The sequence below is a fragment of the Silene latifolia genome, chromosome 6 (genome assembly GCF_048544455.1).
Source record: "Silene latifolia isolate original U9 population chromosome 6, ASM4854445v1, whole genome shotgun sequence".
Classification (NCBI taxonomy): Eukaryota; Viridiplantae; Streptophyta; class Magnoliopsida; order Caryophyllales; family Caryophyllaceae; genus Silene; species Silene latifolia.
Window position 1 is genome coordinate 132425732 of NC_133531.1, and position 13810 is coordinate 132439541.

The 13810-nt window shown below is 37.3% G+C and overlaps 1 protein-coding gene and 1 non-coding gene across 2 annotated transcripts in view; both read left to right on the plus strand.

Moving 5' to 3' along the window:
- LOC141587301 (SPX domain-containing membrane protein At4g22990-like) overlaps positions 1 to 13810 on the plus strand; it is a 189991-nt gene that overhangs the window by 78738 nt on the left and 97443 nt on the right. The window lies entirely within an intron of this gene.
- On the plus strand, positions 4696 to 4802 carry LOC141589206 (small nucleolar RNA R71). The gene has a single exon (XR_012520156.1). It is a non-coding gene; the product is annotated as a small nucleolar RNA R71 (small nucleolar RNA).

Below are 13810 nucleotides of genomic sequence, written 5' to 3' on the forward strand. Positions count from 1 at the left end.
TGTCATTTGCTTCTTCACTTTGTTCCTCATCTTCATCATCTTCACCATTTCTTTCTCCTTCCATTGCTTCTTCCTCAATATTATCATCAACTTCTTCATCATTTCCAACAACCTCATTATCTCCCACCACGTCCCTAGATGCACCCGGAAATAAGACTTCTATATCCGCCCAACTAGGCAAAGGACAAGATGGATCAAGGAGTCCTTGCCTAGCTAGATGTAGGAGGGGTGGATATTGAGCCAAATACGCATTTTTCCGATCTTCATGGGCTTTCTTGTGCATTGCTTGCATGAGAAGAGTCACATAGTCTTTCCCAATTTCAATTCCTTCCGGCTTGAACTCTTCATACTCAAAGGGGTAAGGTGGTATGACAATGGAAGAGGAGGGGGTTTCAAGATCACCCTTTTGTTGTTGAATGATATACTCGGCTTCTTCGGAAAGGGGAAGTAGATAATTGGTCCGGTGGACGCTTAGGCGACAAATCTTCGAGGGCAAGGTGAACGATCTAGCTTCACTAGTTAGCCATCCATATTTAGTGTCAAGGGGGTTATGGGCAACCCACTTGAACTTGTGAATCATAATGTGCATATCAATAAGATGGCCACCTTCCTTTGCTTTGTACTTCTTATCCTTATTGAAATTAGGATCAAAGTGCTTAGCTAGGACCATGACTAGGCCGCCATTGATAATAACGGTCGTGCCCTTCTTCCCATTATCAACATTAAGCCATCTATCAACCAATAGTCTCAAAGAATTGTAAGGCTTGGTGTGAATTCTTCCGATATTCAAAGCCGATTCAAGGAGAATAAAATCGAGTCTTGTGAAATGATTGGTGTCTTTCCTAGCAATTATGGTATTTCCCACAACCTTGTGCCATACTCGTATGCCCGGATGATGGACCAAAAGAGCACGACACGCATGAAAATCCTCAAATTTCTTCCCGGAGATTGCCTCCCAAAGAGGTTCGGGGTCATACTTTCCATAGCTCTTGAAATAACTTTCCTCATCACTAAGACCCAAAATTTCACCCAATTCCTTAAAGGTAACGCGTCTACTAACATTAGCTAGACGAAACTCGATATTTTCCCTATTCTCAACTTTGGTGACTTTCAAGGAACTTAAAAATTCCAAGACAAGGGAGGGGTATGTCAATTCCTTTGTTTCAAACAATTTCTCCAACCCCATGGCTTTGAAAAAGGCTTTTATTTGTTCAAGAACACCCAATTTTTCCAAGGCATCTTTACATATGAATTTGGTGGATTGAATAGATTTCATAGCAAACTTGACAAAGGTATTTCTATGGGTATCGGAAATAAAAGTTACCTCCGGATAATGCAAAAGTTGATTAATTACCGGAGTAGAGGATGTTGATGGTCCCATAGAAGGTTGTTGTTGTTGCACTTCCAAGTTTGGTGTTGCCACCACCATAGCCAAAGCTTTCTTTGTTTGAAGAGCCTTTTGCCTTTGTGAGAGTGCCTTAGCCTTTGGTGCCTTTGTTGCCTTTGTTGCACCCTTAGTCCTTGCCATTGATGAGCTTAACCAAGAAAAGAATGAAAAATCTTCAATATGTAGGATGCCCAAATCGATTTTAAGGTGAAAGGCTTTGCCTTTATGAAAACAAAAATCGACTCAAAGGTTGAAGATTTTGTTCTTGGTTTTGATTTTTGTTGAAGAAGGAGTGATTAAATTGTTGTGGGAAGGATGGTTTGATTTGTTTTTGTTGAATGTTGTTGAGGGTTTTTGTTTTTATGATGGAGAGGATGAGGGTTTTGATGTTGTGGGTAGTGTTTATGAATGAATGAGTAAATGAATGAAGGTGGGAGGGGTTTTAAAGAGGCCGAAATTTTCAAAACTGCAGGGGCAATCCGTGCGGATTAGGCTCAATCCGTGCGGATTCTGCTTCTTCAATCTTTGCAAAAGCTCGCCTAAAGACGGGCGGATTTGGTACAATCCGCTCGGATTTGCTGAACACGGGACGGGCGGATTTCTTCAAAGACGGACGGATTTCAGTCCAGAGATTTTTGCTTGTTTTCCTCATCTGCAAAGACGGGCGTCTTTTCCACAAGACGGACGGATTCTTCAAGACGGGCGGATTTTTGGTAATCCGCTCGGATTCTTCAACAGTCAAGAAAATTTCAAATTTCAGCTTAGTTCAAGACGGGCGTCTTTTCTGCAGGACGCTCGGATTGCATAAGACGGGCGTATTTCTCTGGAATCCGCTCGGATTCTTCCTGTGTACACGGATTCAGTTCCATCCGTGCACAGCGCATTCCCTTTATCATTCTTCCATTCTTTCTTTCAAGGCTTGTGTTCTTCATTGTGGGGGCATTACTAAGGCATGGATAGCCTAGACAATTGCCATCCCCACACTAAGGTAGAGCACTACACATCAATTGAAGTCGTTAGTCTCTCCCTCACTTCTCTCTTACATGACAATTATTTTGATCAAAGTAAATAAAAATCCAAAAATGACAAAAATGCAATACAAGAATTGAAATGTAAGTTAGGGATTTAGAAATATTTACAAGTGGTGGTTTAGGGAGGACTCCACCAAACTCTCATTCTTGATGAGATGTCAAGGGGGCATGTTCAAGGTGTTGTTGATGTTGCTCAACACCTTGAAGAAGTAATCAAAAGCTTGTTCATTATTATGGTAGAGGTCCTCAATAGACCGTGGCCCTTGTTGTTGATCATGATCGATGGCATGCCCAATGTAGGGATTAAAGATCCCTTCAAACTCGTCGTCCCAAAGACCACAAACTTCGTTGAGTTGATCATTGAAAATCTCTTGCTTAGATGGAGACAACTCTCCTAATTTATTCTCTTGGCCAATGAGGCCATCCTCTTCTTCCTTGGTTGATTTTGATGAGCTTTGCAAGCTCTCGTTGTCACAATTCACTTGCTCTTTGAATGGAGCATCTTCAATTTTCTTCCTCCATTGGAGTTCCGATTTCTTCCTTTCATCTTTTCGGCTATAATGATCAATCATGAAACATGGCTCATGCAAACGAGGAGCTCTCATGGTCTTGTCAAGATTAAAAGTTATGCTTTCATCTCCCACTTCTAGAGTGAGCTCTCCATGTTTCACATCAATCACCGCACCCGCGGTGTGTAGGAAAGGTCTTCCTAGGATGATTGGAATGTTGGAATCTTCCTCCATATCAACAATGACAAAGTCCACCGGGATGAAAAATTTCCCAATTCGCACGGGGACATCTTCCCATATCCCTAATGGTGTCTTCGTCGATCTATCGGCCATTTGGAGTGTGATGTTGGTGCATTTAAGCTCTCCCATTCCCAACCTTTTACTCACCGAGTACGGCATGACACTCACACTAGCCCCTAGATCACATAAGGCTTTGTTGATCGTTGTGTCGCCAATGGTACACGGTATTGAGAAGCTTCCCGGATCCTTTAACTTTGGAGGTGAACTCCCTTGAAGTATTGCACTACTCACCTTAGTGAAGGCGATAGTCTCAAGTTTCCGGATCGACTTCTTCTTTGTGAAGATATCTTTCATGTACTTTGCATAGGCCGGAACGTGGTTGATTAATTCCGTGAAAGGAATTGAGACTTCTAAATTCTTCACAATTTCCATGAACTTTCCAAGTTGATCATCAACTTTGGGTTTGGCTTGACGACTTGGAAAAGGAAGTCTAATCATAATGGGCTCCTTCTCTTTGGCCTTGTCTTCATTTTTCTTTGAACTTTCTTCTTTTGATGATTCTCCATCTTTGGAGTTTTGCACAATTTCTTCCTTTTCACTAGCTTCCACAACTTCATCCTCAACTTGCTTCTTCGGTGCTTCATACCTTGTACCACTTCTCAAGTGAATGGCACTAACCGTTTCATGTCTAGGGGGATTACTTTGAGGTGGTAATCGCCCCTTTTGTCTTTGTGAGCTTGAAGATGCTAGTTGAGTCAATTGTGTTTCCAACAACTTGGTGTGAGCTAGAATGTTGTTGATGGTGGTTTCTTTTGCTTGGCAATCTTTTTGCATTTGGGTGAAAAATTCTTGTTGATTATTTTGCATTTGGAGGACCGCTTTTTGGACATCAAAACCTTGGTCATTTTGGTGATTGTATGGATTTTGATTTTGGTAACCTTGGTTTTGATTGTAAAAGGATCTTTGATTTTGGTTTCTCATGGGTGGTGGAGTGTATGTTGTTTGAGGGTTTTGAACATTTTGGCTCTTGTATGAGAGATTTGGATGGAACTTGGTGTTTTCATTGTAAAAATTTGAATAAGGGGTACCACTTTTGTAAGCTTGGAAAGCATTAACTTGTTCGGTTGTTCCCCTACACTCACTTGGGTCATGACCCAAAGTTCCACAATTCTCACATATCCCACTTGGGATTGATGAGGAGGCCGTCATGGCATTGACATGATGCTTCGATGATTTTGAGTTTTCCTCAAGTCTAGCCATAGCTTGTTCAAACTTCAAGTTGATTGTGTCAATGTGAGCACTAAGTTGAGCACCCAATTGAGTAACGGAGTCCACTTCATGCTTTCCTCCTCTAGTAGCCTTGCGAGGTCTACTATATTGTGAATTATGGACCGCCATTTCCTCAATCTTGTTCCATGTTTGATTGTCAACAACTTCGGTGAACATTCCATTTGATCCCATATTGAGAATGTTCCTAGAATCTTCATATAAACCATTCCAAAATTGTTGCACCAAAAACCATTCGCTAAGTCCATGGTGAGGACATGAGCGACAAATACCTTTAAACCGCTCCCAAGCTTCATACAAAGACTCTTCATCCCTTTGCTTAAAACCCGTAATTTGAGCTCTTAGCATGTTGGTCTTTTCCGGTGGGTAGAATTTTTTGTAGAAAGCTAGAGCCAACTTCTTCCAAGAATCTATTCCAAGGGTGGCCTTATCAAGGCCCTTCAACCATTGCTTTGCGGTGCCGATTAAGGAAAAAGGAAATAAGACCCATCTAATTTGGTCTTGAGTCACGCCCGTTTGAGAGATAGCATCACAATAATCGCAAAAGGTTTCCATATGAGAATGAGGGTCCTCACTAGGCATTCCCCCGAATTGGCTCCTCTCAACTAGTTGGATGAAGGCGGACTTGGCAATAAAATTTCCGGTGAGATGTTGCGGTGTAGGAGTACCATTTGGTAGATTCTCCTCGGTGGGTACGAAGTGTGACGAGAATTTTGGCATTGTAGGTGGATTTTGTGGGGTATTGTGTAATGGGTTTTCTTCTCCTTCTATTGCGAAAGGATTGACAAACTCACTAGTGGGTTGAACAACTTCACCAACACCTCTCAAATTCCTCCTAACAAGTCTCCTATTGTTCGTCAAGGTTCTTTCGATTTCACGGTCAAAAGGTAACAAATCACCTTGTAACCTTCTAGACATGCAAAATATCAAACAACTCAAAAACAATTAGAACAAACCTTGAGGATTTTTACTTCCTCAAGGTGAAGAAAGATACAACTAATAACAAAAAGAAGAAATCTAAATCAAACAAACACCGTCCCCGGCAACGGCGCCATTTTTGATCAGTCCGTTTCGTATTCACAAGTAAATAGATGTGGTCGTTGGTCACGGTCGAATCAAAACACAATTTATAGCTTAACAAGCAACTCTACAATTAGTAAAGAGGCAAGTAAAGGTCAGATCCCAAGGGACGGGAGTTGAAATGAGATTTCTATTGTAACTAGTGGTGTCTAAGGGGTGTCACAAATTGGGTTGATGTAGAAGGTTACTAAACTAGAATAACAATGAAAATAAACAAGCAAGATGAATAAAAAGGGGTGTAAACAATTGATTAAAGGCACTAGGGTGTCATGGGGTCATAGGGGAATCATGGGATATGATCATACAAACATGTTCTCAAATTATAAGCAAGCAATTATTGTTGTGATGGATTGAGTTGGGTTATATCTTACAATCCTAGGAAAGTTTGGGTCCCGGAGCCGAATCGATTAGATTGTACAACACCTACAAGTCGACTTAATCTTCCCTACTCAACAACATGCATGGTCTAATGAGACTCGAGTTGGGTTATGTCTTACAAGTCTCATTGAAAAGATAGGAGATGATAGTAAATGCAAGGATTCATAGGCTTAGCATTTCATCAAATATAACATGTGCATGAGTTGAGATCAAAACAAGCAAGCAAATAAGATATGAAAGCATATTAATTTAAGCATGAATCATTCCCCATGTTGGTTTCCCCTAATCACCCATTAACCCTAGCTAAGAGACTACTCACTCATTATCATGTTGATCATGCTAGAAAGGTTGTCAATCATACCAACAATATGAAACATGATGAATAAATGAAAGTAATTAACAATAATTAAAAAGGGATTAAGAGATTATACCTACTAATGATTCCAATAATAAAGCAAGAATAATAGAAGTACTTGAATGCTAGATTGAGAGGTTGTCAATCTCCCAATAATAACCCAAATAATCTTCAATTACCCAAAATAAAGGATGAACAAAAGAGAGATTAAAGAACTAAAACTTGGATTAAAACTTGATTAATACTTGATTACAATATTGAAGAGAGATTTGATTGATATTAACTACACTAATTATTGATAAGAAGAACATGCTCCTCTAATTAGACTAATGGGGTATTTATAGTGAAAATTAGGGAGGATGCATTAGGGTTAACTAAGGGCTAAACTAGTAATTACACTTTTTAAGTTGATCAAGGAGAAGCCGGTATTTTTGGAGAGAAGGGCTTCTCTTTTCGTAGCTTGAAGAAGACGACCCGTGCTGTGAAGGAATCCGGGCGGATTAAGGTCGGGACGGCCGGATTTGGGCGATGGAGTCCGAGCGGATTCTGGGGAATCCGGGCGGATTGTTGAGGGGGAATCCGAGCGGATTCCAGCTGGGACGCTCGGATTGCGCAAGGGCAGGACGGGCGGATTGTTGACAATCCGCTCGGATTGTCAGTCAGCGTGGTAACTTCTTCTTTTCTTCCCTTTTCTTCATAAATTCCTTGGGGATTTCCTTGGGGACTCAAAGATCTTTTCTCAACATTGCTCTTCTACTATGATATGTACAAAGGCCTTCTAATCTTGTCCCTCCTTGATGCTTGGTCATTGAATTTGATCAATTTAGTCTCGATTTGCCATGAAAATGCAAGATTCTTACTCCTTTCCTACCAAGGGATCAAAATCTCAAAGAATATGCAAAACAAAGAACTAAAGATAAGAAATGACCCAAATAAGCACTAAAAAGCATGGAAACAAGGGTAATTCGGGGGCTAAATATGCGCCAATTATGGTCACATCATCTCCACCACCCATTTTTCTCATACAATGGTCCTCAATAGGACTTATGGACTCACATTTAGGAGGAGGACTCTTTTGATCCTAATACTATATATATATATATATATATATATATATATATATATATATATATATATATATATATATATATATATATATATATATATATATATATATATATGTATATATATATATATATATAGAGAGAGAGAGAGAGAGAGAGAGAGAGAGAGAGAGTATTAGTTATTAAAGAGAGAAAGAATTAGTTGTAATGAAATAATTGTGTATTGATCAAGGGAGTGTCCTGTTACAATTGTGAAGTATATATAGTTAGTTATCCAACTACTAACTACCTTTGGTTAATGCATTGACCTTACTACTAATCCTCCTTATGTTCACATCCCCTCATCAAGCTTGACTCATCTTGTTATGCTCGAGTCCAAGCTTGGTAGTAAGAAAATTGTGTTGTTTAGCCCCTAAGGCTTTAGTCATAATGTCAGCTAATTGCATCCCTGATCTGATGTGCTGTGTATCTAAGAAACCTTCCTGCAACTTGTCCCTCACATAATGACAATCTATTTCCAAGTGTTTTGTCCTTTCATGAAACACTGGATTATGTGCAATATGCACAGCTGCTGTATTATCACAGTATAAGGGTATGGGTTTGGGTATCTGAATCTGCAAGTCTGATAAGAGATTGCTAACCCATACCATTTCTGATGTGAAAGACATACAACGATATTCTGCTTCTGCTGAACTCTTACTAACTGTCTTCTGTTTTTTGTTTTCCAGGAAATTAGAGATTCTCCTAGAAAAATGCAATAACCACTGAGAGACTTTCCAGAGAAAGCACACTGAGCCCAGTCAGAATCACTATAGGCACTGATGTTCAGAGAGGTTCCTGCTAGGTAAAACAGACCAGTATTGACTGTATTCTTTAAATACCTCAAAACCTGAGTTGCTGCCTTCATGTGTGGTACTCGAGGCTGCTGTAGAAATTGACTGAGATGCTGTGTAGAATCGGAAATGTTAGGTCTTGTCATGTTAAGATACAATAATCTGCCTACCAATCTTGTATATTGTTCCGGATTCTCAATAATTTCTCCTGAATCAACAGAGAGCTTCAAACCCCTTGGCATTGGGAACTCTGCTGGCAAACAATCTTCCATATGCATATCTTTCAGAATATCTAATATAAATTTCCTCTGATTGATAAGCAGTCATGTGTCATTCCTGGCTATTTCCAAACTAAGGAAGTACCTCATTGTTCCTAGATCTTTTATTGTAAAAGCATCATTTAACTTTGCCTTTAATTATGTAATTTCTTCAATAGACTCCCCAGTGAGGAGCACATCATCAACATACACCAAGGCTACTGTAAACTTCTTTGTGACCGGATTGAATCTTGTAAAGAGGGAGTAATCTTGTTTTGATTGAATAATGTCTTGCGTCTGTAAGAATCTAGTCAATTCAATATTTCATTGCCTAGATGCTTGTTTTAATCCATATAAAGACCTTTCAAATTTGCAAACTTGTCCTGATTTAGGCTTTTCATAACCTTCAGGTGGTAACATATATACCTCCTCATCTATAAAGCCATGTAAAAAAGCATTATTTATGTCTAACTGAAATAGTGGCCAATCCTTAGCTGCTGCTACTGCAAGTGAGATTCTCACCGTGGAAAATTTAGCAACAGGAGAAAAAGTATGAGTATAGTCTTTATATTTAACCTGAGTATAGCCCTTGGCAACCAATCTAGCTTTGAATCTCTCAACTGTGCCATCTCCTCTATGTTTTATCTTGTATACCCATCTGGACCCAATAGGTTTATACCCTGCAGTTAAGTTGGTTAACTTCCATGTACGATTATCCTCCAGGGCATGTACCTCCTTAGCCATGTTAGGTTCATTAACCCCTAATTAGACTTTTCTAATTAGTTTCTAAATTACTCACTAATTTAGAATAATAGATCTAGTGCATGAAATATGTAAATAAATGAAATAAGGAGAAAATGGATTTATCCTTACAAAATGGTGGACCGATTTATTGGGCACGAGGTAGGACACCTTCCTAGCCTTGTTCTTGAGCTTAATAACATTATTAGGATGATCCTCCTAAAACTATAGTTCCAAATATAGTAACTCTCCTCTTAGTTGCACCCAAGACATCCCCATAACACTAATATAATTATTAACTAGATAATATATATTAGTATCCTTAAAGAATAAATCTAATACTAATGATATTACTGCTATAGTAATATATATATATTTTTCTTAGATTTTATGAACAAATATTATCATAAAAACAATTTTTATGAGAGATGGAAGAGAGAATGAGAGATAAGCATAAGAAAAACAACCAAACCAAATAATGAGAATTATTATCATTATATGGGGAGGGGGTGCCGGTTGGAGGGCCTAGGGAAGAGCATTCCCACTTTTGCTTTTTGTCTTATCAAAAACAATAGGCTAGTGTTTAGGTGTGTAAGAGTAATCATGTTGTTTATGCATTAAAACAACCAACTAATCACAACCCTAACCACCCTAATTAAAACCGGTCCCTATTTAAAATGGACCTCCATTTTATCTTACATATTTTGTCAATTGTAATATGTTGTGACATGTGACATGTAACTTGTCATTAGACATATTAATGCATATTTAACAAATTAAATATCAGTATAAATCAAATAAATTACATTTAACAAATTAACAAGTAATTCACAATTACATGTAAATAAAATGGGTCACATTAGGTCTAGTTAATATAATCTGCAATGTTTTGTAATTATGATTAACCAATTATTCTTATCTCAATTGTTTCATAAACATTAATCAATTTTAGTAATATAACATTTTAATTACTAAATTGAATCTTATTTAATCATATTACAATAAGATATATAATTCTCACATACAAATAAAATTTGTTCAAATTTAAGGAATTAATTAATCTGTATCGATATAAAATCAATTAACTTATCAGTTAAGGGAATTGTCATATAGGTGTGACCTTAAGGAATCAACCGATCACCACCGTCAAGCGACAGTAACGTCAAACTATAGTCAGCCAATCGTTACCGATTAATGTTGATCAGTTGACAATATAATTTCCGTTGTATATATCTCATTGTTCAACTGCCTAGAACGTTTCTCGCAGATTTACTCCTCAAATAATCATAGCCAAGATGGTTCTCTAACCATCCTTATTTGTTTAGAATATGATTTTTGTGTAACTCACTGCATATAAATCCAATAATTATTTCTAAACACTTATCCTCTCGTATATATCATTTATAGATTCGGATACTAAAGATGCTTTGCATCTCTTCCTAGTCTCCCAATCCCTCCTTCACGGAAGAGAGCATTAGTACATCATTCTTAATGAATAATATGTTATCTACATATGAGACATGGAAAATATATCATTAGTGCTTCTTGAATACTAATGGATAGATTGTATGGCTATATAGTGACTTTCACAAATATTCGATTTTAATTTATCGTCATACTCTAAGTATACGAAGTATAAGAATATATAGTGATACATCTTAGCATAACGAATTAATCCAGCAGCGGAAGCAAATGGATTCAATTTCTACATGTTCAATAATTTTGAACTTGTCAAGATTCTTATTAAATAAGAATATTAACTTTACACTAATATCCATCGAACTGGATATCTTTGAGATGTATTATTCTTCTCCTAAGTCTTTCATTACTCATAGTGATCAATATGTTATTTACATATAAGACTAATAATACCACTCTACTCCCACTAAACTTCATGTATAAACAAAACTACTCGACAATTCGAGAAAGGTTTATCACATGCATTCAACTCCTTGACGTCTACTTAAGACTTCTCCTTAAGTTCGTATACTACCTTAGGATAGTTGCGATTTTCAAAACTCATGCAAGATGATTTTAAAATCCAAAAGTCAAATAATATTATGAAATCCGAATTTAACAAAGCGTTGTAATTGGTGCAAACCTCTTACCACCAATCAACCAAGTTATGGAAACATCTTAATGTTTATATTCAATTCGGACTTTTATGGAGTTGGAACTAGATAAAGCATCTTAATAAGTTACAGGTTTGTTACTTTCAAAAAGCAACATGACTCATGTCCACTTAGGTTTCGAAGAAATATCTATTGATTTTGACCAAGAAGGAACATTTTCCTACGTCTTATGTTCAGTTTGTGGCTCTTGAACATTTTCTCCCACTCCGACTTTAAGAAATAATCCTCTTTTCTTAATAGACGGCATCACGAGCCACAAACCCTTCATTCTCGTGATCATGTACGAAAAATGAGCACATGTTTACTATCGAAACAAGCTATAACTTAGGTACCATGCCTAACCATATCCATATGAAATGTATACGATTGCTTTAACTATGTTTTGTTTTAGTGGAGAATTAAATACCAGACAAAATTGTAACAGAACCTACCTCCAACTTTATTGTAAAGATTTGAATCATATCACATAGGATTCTTTTTTTTTTTTCTCTCTAACACACTTTATCTAATATTATGTGCTTATGAAAGTGAACTTGTGATACCATATCACTCTCTATTTGGTGAAAATCAAATTCATTACTTTATTGTTCCATACCTTAACAAAGTACTAATACTTTGGTTTTATAATCTCTAGGTTTTGATACTTCATGTAAAGAATTCGTTGAACTTATTCAAAGAATTTCTCTTCTTACCTTATTAAGTGGATACGAAGTGTCTACCTAGTTCGATGGTAAAAGAGATGATGAAGTAATAATAACCTTTTATGATTAAAATTGTATTCGACCATACACTTCAAAGTGTAAATAGGGTGAATATCTTGCTCTATTCATAATCCTTTTCAAGAAAAAGTCATGAATTATCTTGCTTTGAATACAAGATTCGCACACACCAAGAGATTCCTAATTAAATGGTTTGGGACACTAGTCAAAACTAGTTTCTAAATGCGATTTTCAATCGAGAATTGAGAAATGATTAGGGTCACCAACTTGAGTCTTATATATATGACATTTATTTCTAGTTCGAATTAGAATACAATTACCTTGATTTGTATGGTCTAACCATAAACCTAATCGTGGTATGTAAGGGCACAACGCCTACAAAACTTAAATTATATTCTTATTTAGAGTTAGTGTACATTATAACAATTATTTGAGGTACATTTCTAAATACAAAACTAAAATGAGTACACTACAACGTTTATATGTTCATGGATGAAATGAAAACTACCTCAGTTCCATTCATGTAAATTTATGAATTTATTCTTGCTAATCGTCATACGATAACGCCAATAATTATGATGAAACCCACAAATTTGTATCAAATACTCATGATGTGGTAATTAGCAAGAATGCAATGTCAATGTCATAGATATTCAAGAAGGAATATGTTGGAGTCATACGACCAACTTCCTCGATCTTTAGTTATTTGGGGTTTGTATCTATTTTAGTGTCTAACACTTTCTCTTTTGAGCTTAGTTCTATCCTAAAGAATTTAAGATAGTGTAGATACCTCATTTCTGCACGTCCCCCAAACCACCCGGTGATGATTGGGCCGCATGTTTGGTATGCGGAACGATTTGTGACAGTTCGTAAGTTTATCATCAAGTGATCACTCAAACACTTGTGTCTACCTCTTAATTGTCATCTACGTGCCGATACGGTCGTTTTGACAGTAATTAGAGTACATTTGGAGTCCGGGTCATAAAACCGTCTTCATTTTCTGAAATCGAGTCAGAATGTTCCAGATATTTCTATTCCATATTTTACAATCTTTTAATCTTTGGCAAATAATTTCCCGTAATATTCACACAAAATATTAAGGAAAACAAGATAAATCCGTTATTCCATAATCAAAACACGGAAATCTTTCTTCCGCAGGAGGAAACCACTTGGGAAAGGACGCAGCAGTCTTTGCGCCTCTTCCAAGAGACGCGATTCTGCGCGCCTCTTCCCAAGTCCTTTTCTGCGTATTTTTCGTATCTTTTCATATCTTTTCGAGATTCACTTCCAAAGTTTCTCCGAAAACCCTACTTCCTCCGTGTGATTAGTATAAATAGAGACCTTCGGTCTCACATACTTCTCACGCGAGTGTCCGCGCTTCTCTTCTCCCTTTGCATTCTAGACCACGTTCTTACTTTTTGGCGTCTAAGTGCTTGAACTTTCGACCACGTAAGCTCGGATCTTTCTGAGTACCAGAGTCGTTTTGCATGACCGACCAATTTGACCAACTCCACCATAATCAACTTTAATCAATCTGTTTAAATTCCTCTTACGAGGGCACTTTCGTCTACATTCGAGTCGAGCATCACTAAACGTATACTTAGTTCATCTCGTTTCGTCAAACATGTAAGTCTGAGGGTGTATAATCCCTATTTTATTATTGTTCTTTATTTTTGTAGTCATAATGTAAGTTTTATGTCGAAAGTATTTCTAAAACCAATTTTTGAAACTATGCTTTAAACCCTTTTTACGGACTATCAGGAGACAGACATCGAGAAAGGACGCATCAACTGTTGC